Consider the following 8324-nt stretch of genomic DNA (forward strand, 5'->3'; position numbering starts at 1 on the left):
TAACAGCGAGGAAGAATAACGTGTGAAACAATTTTTTTGTGGATCAAAAAGTTCGTAAAATAAGACGAGATCAGATCCTGGTAATCGTAATATAATTCCGCAACAAAAAAGGTATGTAAAAATCTATGTGATTTTTGCATTTTAATTTAGCTATTAATTTTCCAACAACAATGTTTTGAGTCATGGGTACTGTTGGAAAAACTTTAAAGTACTAATTCATGATGGAAATCACGTAAATTTTACATACTTTTTGTGTGGAATAAACGTACTTACAGGAATGGTTTCAGCTTGTTTTACGAACTACTCGACCCACTGAAAATGTTTCTCAATGCACGTTTTTCTTTTGATGAAATTGAATTTTCTAATAACAAATAGGCTATAGAAGTTGATCACGAACATACTACCCAAATATCCTCCTAGGCAATGCCAATGTGTCTCAACGCATGGTCAGCGCCAATGTGGAGCACCACTCCTCCGCTCTTGTCATAATATCCTCCTGCAGCCCTACACAGTCCTCCAAGGATGCGGCCTCCTTCAAGAATGCCTATGGCTCCTTGCTTCTCTCCTTCTTGGTCTACGTGGGTTTCGGCACATTGTCGACGTCAACAGCATTCGACCACAACATGGTTTTCCCCTCAAACTAGCTCTGACACCAACCGTCACGGACTTATGCTTTTGACTCGTAAAAACATCGTGCGGTACAAACCTCCATTCTCGAAAATGGGCAAGCCTGCCTTAATCTTTTTCGTCCGAACCTTCTCGTTCAAAGAGTAAGTTGCCAAAAAAAAGAGATGATTTGGAGAAAATCAAAAATTAAATTATTTACAAAAATAAAGTACAATATTTTTGAAGTTTGGGGCTTGGAAAAGATCTAAGACTCCTTACTATTCATAGACCTATTGTCATTATTACAAATAAAGACCTACCATTTATTGCTTCTAGATAATCTAAATAACTAAATGAATTTTAGACTTCCTCCTATGGCACCTTGGTTTGGTTTACTGCCTACATTTATTCTTATAGAGAAAACTTTTGAGTTGTCCATCACACTTTAGCTCCACAAGATTGTAATTCTTCAATTCCCACATACTATGATGTTTCGGGTCCCACAATAGATTCTAAAAGGATACAAAATTGTACCCTTTTGAGTTTGTGTTACTATCAAGGACAAACGAGCTATAAATTTCACGATGCACATGACAGGAAGCTCTAAAAGAGGCAACATATATTGTACATGAGATTAAGATGGTTGTAGGTGTAGAGGATGACATTGAGGCTAATGAGTATGAGAATATGATCATATATGGGAGAAAATGTTAAGAATTAATGGGTAAAGATTAAGGACCAATGGTGTAATCAATTTTAAAGGTTCAAGATACAATTGCCGGAAAGAAGGAAAAAAAAGTAAAGAAAGGACCAATGGTGCAATTAACCCCATCTATATCTATAAATATAATAAAAGTGGAGTTCCACCGAAGCCTTCCCGCTTTTGGCGGGGGGCTTCGGTTGGGCCCACTCTTTTTTTTTCAGCACGGGCAGATACAACGCAGAGGGGGCGGGCACAGGTGCGGGTCGCACGCATGGGGCAGCACGGGCGGGCGTGGGCGTGTGAGGGGCGCGAGCCAGCGCCGGGCGCGGGTCGTCCGTACATGGCAGCGTGGGCGGGCGCGGCGCGAGCGGGCAGCTCGAGCAGGTCGGGGCACGACTCTCTCTCTCTCCCCTCTCTCCCTCCCCCCCTCCTCCCCCTCCCCTCTCTCTCTCTCCACCTCTCGCCCTCTCCATCTCTCCTCTCTCTCCCCCTCCCCTCTCCCCCTCTCCCTCTCCCCCCTCTCTCTCTCTCTCGACAATGTGACTCTCCCTCTTTCTCGTCTCTAAGTTAGAATATAATATTTTAAAATTCAAATTCTATAATATGAAAACTAAAATCTAAAATATAAAGTTAAATTTATATTTACATTTTAACATTCAATTTTTTACATTTGAAATTAAAAATTTAAAATTTTAAAATATAAACTTTTAAAATTTAAGTTTAAAATTTTTAATTTTCAAATCTAACTTTAAAATAAAATATTTAAAATTAAAAAAAAATTATTATTTTAAATTTGGATTTAAATTTAAAATATAAAATGTTAAATTTTAAATTTTAAATTTTAACATTTGGAATTGAAATTTCAATATTTGAAATTTAATATTCGAATTTTTAAATTTAATTTATAATTTAATATTTAAAATATTAAAAATTAAAATTTAAAATTTAAAACTTAAAATTTAAAATTTTATATTTTATCTTAATTACTAAAACTAAATTTTAAAATTTTACAATTTTAAATTTTAAATTTATTTTCTAAATTTTATATTTTCTATTTTATATTTAGATTTTGAATTTTAAAATTTAAAATTTAGAATTTAAAATATAAAATCTAATATTTGAAGCCTAAAATTTTAAATTTGATATTTGATATTTAAAAGTTAAAAATAAAATTTAAAATCTAAGTCTGAAAGATGTTAATTTGAAATTCATCAATTTTGAATTTTAAACATGAATGTTAATTTAAAATTTAACTATGAAATCAAAATTTAAATTTAAATTTTAAATCAAAAATCAAACTCAGATTTTAGGTTGCCGATGTTTGCTACTTCTGATTTCGGAACGTCTAAAATTACAAATACAATTATAAAAATCAAAATCAAATTTTATAAAATAGATTATCAAATGCTCTATTAAAAAAAATTACATTTCATCCTAAGATCACTTTCTACAAAGTAGATAATTAAATTAAAATTGAGCATAATTTAGGTAAGAACTATACAATTTTTTGTAGACAAAAAGAAAAACATGTAAAAACATGTAGAATTTATCTAAATTATGGATTATTTTGAATCGGCTATCCAAATTTTTAAAAGTTTTTATTTTACTTTCCATCCCTTTAATATGTTTGATACAAGTGAGTTAGCTGCACTTTAATTTGAAATTACTAACTAAACATATAAAAGAAAAATATTGCACTCAAATTTTAAAGTCAAAGTATCGCCAGCCGACGCAAATTGAACAAATTGACAGATTTTTTAGAAAATTTAAAATTTTTTAAAAAATAGATAACCAAATAAACATATCTATCGTTCAAATAAATAATTAAATCAGAATTTATCATAATTTCGGTAAGTTTCGTACAAATTTACCAGAGAAGAAAAAGAATAAAAATATATAGAACTTATCTGAAGTATAAATTATGTTGAATCGACTATCCAACTTTTAAAATTTTGATACTGGCTAACGCAAATTGAACAAATTGACAGATTTGATAGTAAATTTAAAATTTTAAAAAAAATTAGATAATCAAATTAACATAATCTATCGTTCAGATAAATAATTAAATCAAAATTCATCATAATTTCGGTAAGTTTCGTAGAAATTTACCAAAGAAAAAAAAGGGTAAAAAATATATAGAACTTATTTGAAGTATATAAATTATTTTGAATCGACTATCCAACTTTTAAAATTTTGATTTTACTATCCAATCTTTTAATTTATTAGATTTGAGTCAGTTAACGGCACTTTGACTTAAAATTTAAGCTAATCACTTATTTTAGTGAATTTATAATTGCAAGAATTGCATGAAATATACTAACTAGATGAGCATGTAAATGTTGTAAATAACTAAATGTAGTAGTTATCTAGTTTCATTCTTTAGTTAAAAGTTTCTCGAAAATACTGTGAATGCATGTTTAGTTGTTACTTTCACTTGTTCTTGTTGCTTGCTGTGACGCACTGGACCTTTGCAAATTGCGAGGTTCGGTGATTGGATGTGTACCGAGCTGTTCCACACTTAGTGGAGGGTCGTAGAATGTTTTCCGATCTAAAAATTCCAAAACCTGAGTTTTGGATGAGTCCTGAGAGTTTTCACTCTCGGGGACCGGTCCTTGGTAGGAGAGACCGGTCCCCCAGTGAGCAGTGCTGCGCGGCCGGCGAGGCAACCGGTTCCTGACAGTCGAGACCAGTCCCCAAGCGCGTCTGCACGGGGAGAGACCGGTCCCACGCAGGGAGAGACCGGTTCCCGAACGTTGGTTTTTCGGGTTCGCCACGAGAGATCGGTCCCTTGCAGGGAGAGACCGGTCCCTCTGGGCGAAAACTGCCCAGACCGGGCGGATGTAATATTGGATTTTTGAGGGACTTAGTTGGATTTTGTTACACTAGAGGGCTTATATGGCTGCTTCCTCTTCTCTTCTCCCTCATTCCACCATTCCTTTTGCTCCTAGAGAGAGAAGAAGAAGAAAGAGAGGAAGAAGAAGGAAGAGAGAGCTTGTTGGAGGCTTGGAACTTCACCCACACCCCCTCTTCTTCCTCTTGGTGGCTTGGAGCTTAGATTTGGAGCATAGTTGAGGATAGATCTTGGAACCTAGAGGGTTTTGAACCTAGATTAAAGCTTCTAAGAGGTAAGTAACTTATTTTTCTTCAAGATTTCTTGATTGGTAGGTTTTTTACCATATAGAACCCTAGAATGGGATTTTAGGGTTGATTTTGGGGTTTTTTGATCTAGGGTTTTTGAGGCTAGATTTCTTGGATTAGAACCCTCCTTTGGGTTAGATTAGAAGGATCCTAGCTCTCTTTTGGAGCTTGAGAGAGATTTTCACTCCCTAGGTGAGTTTTTGCCCCTTTTCGTGAGATTGTTAATGTTTGATCTTATAATTGATCGTAACGCTCGTGTATCTCTTCGCTCATTACTTTTAGGGTATTTTGAGACTCATGGACAACTCCGTTCGGCGAAACGAGGGACTACGCGACGGTTCGGTGGGTTTGACCTAGCCTCACAATGAGAAAATCTCATTGTTGATGATTTAAGTGTTGTAAAATGAAAAAGCATGCATATTCATGTTAGATACATTATTTGTGAATTTTAGAATACTTAAGATGCCTATGTTATACATTGCATTGTTGGACCTCTATGTAGTAGAGGAATTGCACAAGGGATGCATGCATGTGTTTAGCACTTTATTTGGAATTTGGGGTTATGTTTCATATAGTGGACCTGACAATGGTATTAGGACTTAAACTTATATCCCTCTTGACATATGAGTTATGGAGCTAATGCCATAAAGAGGCATTGGGCTCGGGTTATAGTGAACTTGGTATTAATGTCATATTTGGAACATAGAACATGAATTGAGCTTGATTAGTTGTGATGCTTAAGTATCATAAAAAGGCACTAAGCAAGTGAGTGTTGAGTTATCATATTGTGTGACATAGAGCTAGACCATTGAGTCACTAGTAGCTATTGCCATGTTTGAGACATGAGTGTTGGATATTTGAGCTTTTGACTACACTTGCTTGCCAATTGTGCTCATCCGCACATGCTTGTGAGGGTCGCTCTCTACAAGTCGGCACTCTGGAGTTAGCCTACGCGACTTATGTTCGCTCGTGCGGTATTGAGAAGCCTACGGGGTCGAGTGGGACAGACACATTCCAAGAGTAGGAATGTTGGACTACCACAGGCACTTAGGCGGCACAAATTGGACTACCTTTGGTAGGTCCTTAATTGGAAATAAAAATCGACACGGTGTTGAGTTTATTATAATCACTACTAGATAGAGAATAGTAGTTGGATTACTTGGACTTACTTCTAGCATAGTTTTGAGACACTTAAGTATACATACATACATGTAGTATGCTAGGAGATGTTGCTTATTGCATTCATATATACATTGTTGCCATGATAGAGCATGATCTTCATAATTTCATAAAACAAATCATGATGGTTACTTGTGGTCATAGGGACATACTTGTTCATAGTGAAATAAATGTGCATCTTAATTGACATAGTGTAGTATCTTAACACTGTAATTATACTTTCATAAATGCAATTATTCATTATTATTACTCTCTTTCTAGACTTACCCTTTCTTTGGGGCCTAGTGGTGCATTGAGCTCAGGTCAGTAATTGCCCACTGGGAACTATAAATTATAGTTCTCACATCCTCTGTTTTATGTTTTCTTTTAGAGCCTTCCACGCCGGGAGAGGCTAGGAACCGTGAAAAGGGCGTTGCTTCGAGTTAGCCCTTCAGCGAGTGACGAGTTTTAGGTGGTCTACCTCTCGATGTATTTTATTTTGAAGAGGTTGAGAGCTGTACCAGTGTACTAGAGACCACCCTTTTGTGTACCTTTGAGACAGATATTGTACTACTTCATGGTTACTTTTATTGTTTAGTTATGTTTCTTTTACTATTGTTAGAGTTGATAGAATCATACTGCTCTGATATCATTAGTTGTAGTTCTTTCCTTTTATTATGTTTCTCGCTTTACTTCCTCTTTCTTTTTCTAGACGCCTTATATGTGTAGACATATAGCGAGTCTGGACGCGCTACCGGGAGGGCCCCCACCGGTCCCGGGGCGTGACACTTGCCCTCGTGCAAGCCATATATATTGAAATGTTATTCTGAGAATTGTTTATTTCTTTATACATGTACTTGTTGTTGTTGAGCCTTAGGCGGACAGGGAAGGTACTGTCCGTTCGACGTCTATATACGGGCTCGAATCGACCAAATTGGCGATAGCGGGATGTGATACACATTATCAGAATATCCCAAAAAAAGGTATAAATATGGATATCCGTTTGCTTTTAATAATATTATATTTTATATTAACAAAATATAAATTACAATATAAATTCCATTTCTCTTTTTCTCTGATTCCAATATCCTAATATTTCATTCCTCCGTTTTAATATTATAGTTTCAAGTTTCAGATTTGTAAAAAAAATAAGTTTTAGATTATTTAGTTGTTAATATGTGTGGGAAGATAATGAAGACTTAATTGTGTTTTGGGAGANTCAACTTGGTCCCCGAAAATTTTGCTAAAAAATAATAATAATAATAATAATGGAAAAGAGTCAGTTCCTGAACTTTTCTTCTACTTTTGCAATTTTATTCATACCTTAATTTTACACAAAATTTTTTTTTAAATAAATTTAAAAAAGGTTTAGAAACTATAATAATTGGAAACTAAAGGGTGCGAATTGCAAATTACAACACGAGCATTCCATAAATTCCCAATTGGGAAAGGGCGCGACGGTTGGGTTGGGGGGGTGGAGAGCACGGATCAGCAAATCACGGCCGTCCGAGAACGCATCGACGGTCGAGATCAGTTTATTTCCGCTCCGGACTCTCACGCCGCACGTACTTTTTACCCGCTAAGAACACTCGCCCCGTACGACCCGACAAGGGGGACACGCGGCGATTCCTCATTGGCCCGACCGCACGTGTGGGTTAGGGGTGAGGGTTATCGGAGTCCGGTAATTCGCACGGATACATCTGCGGTGTACGGTTACGGTTCACCGGCCATAGCCGGTTCCTTTGCGAGATTGTTACCTGCACCCGGTGTATACATATATCTCTATATATATATATATATATGAGTCCGGCTACTATACTCTTATGAGTACGATCGCCTTCGTACTCATAAGTTGTTTTCGATGATATAGCTTCCGAATCGACGATCCATACCGTTAAATATTATCTAGAGTATTTAAAACTTCTAGAAATCAAATTTTATAATTTTTTGATATCATTTACCCTACGATCAAAAGCTCACAAAATTGACAATTTTTAACGGCTGGTATAAGATATTTGCTAGTTTAACGGTGAAAAAGAATCGGAATAAGTTGAATTTTTGATAGAAAATTCTATTCACTACCTAAATAAAGATCAATAACTCCGATCTTAAATTGAAGGATCCGATCATCCATTTTTATAATGCCATTCGATTTTAACCGTTCATTTTATACCTACTTGATGGACTTTTTAATGATTTTGAAAAATTACGAAATTTATTTTCTAGAAGTTTCAAATACTCTAGATCATGTTTAACGGTGTGGATCGTTGATTCAAAAAGCCCAACATCGAAAACAACTTATGAGTACGAAGGGCTCTATACTCATAAGAGGATAGTAGCCCTACTATATATATATATATATATATATATATATATATATATGGACTGGGCTACTATTAGTAGCAAAATCCCATTGTTGCTACCAGTTTTTTAGCCTTTGGATCAACTCCTTTCATTATTTCTAACCATTGGATTAAATACTATAACCCAGTGGGAACCACTCAACCCTAGGGGGACAACTCAACTCTAACCGACTAATATCATCATGACCCTACAATTTTTCATCCAAGGGTTAAAAACTTGATAGCAAAAAGAGCGTTTTACTATTAATTGTATTCCAACCTATATATATATATATATATATATATATATATATATATATATATATATATATATATATATATATATATATATATATATATATATATATATATATATA

The sequence above is a fragment of the Ananas comosus genome, linkage group 1 (genome assembly GCF_001540865.1).
Source record: "Ananas comosus cultivar F153 linkage group 1, ASM154086v1, whole genome shotgun sequence".
Lineage (NCBI taxonomy): Eukaryota > Viridiplantae > Streptophyta > Magnoliopsida > Poales > Bromeliaceae > Ananas > Ananas comosus.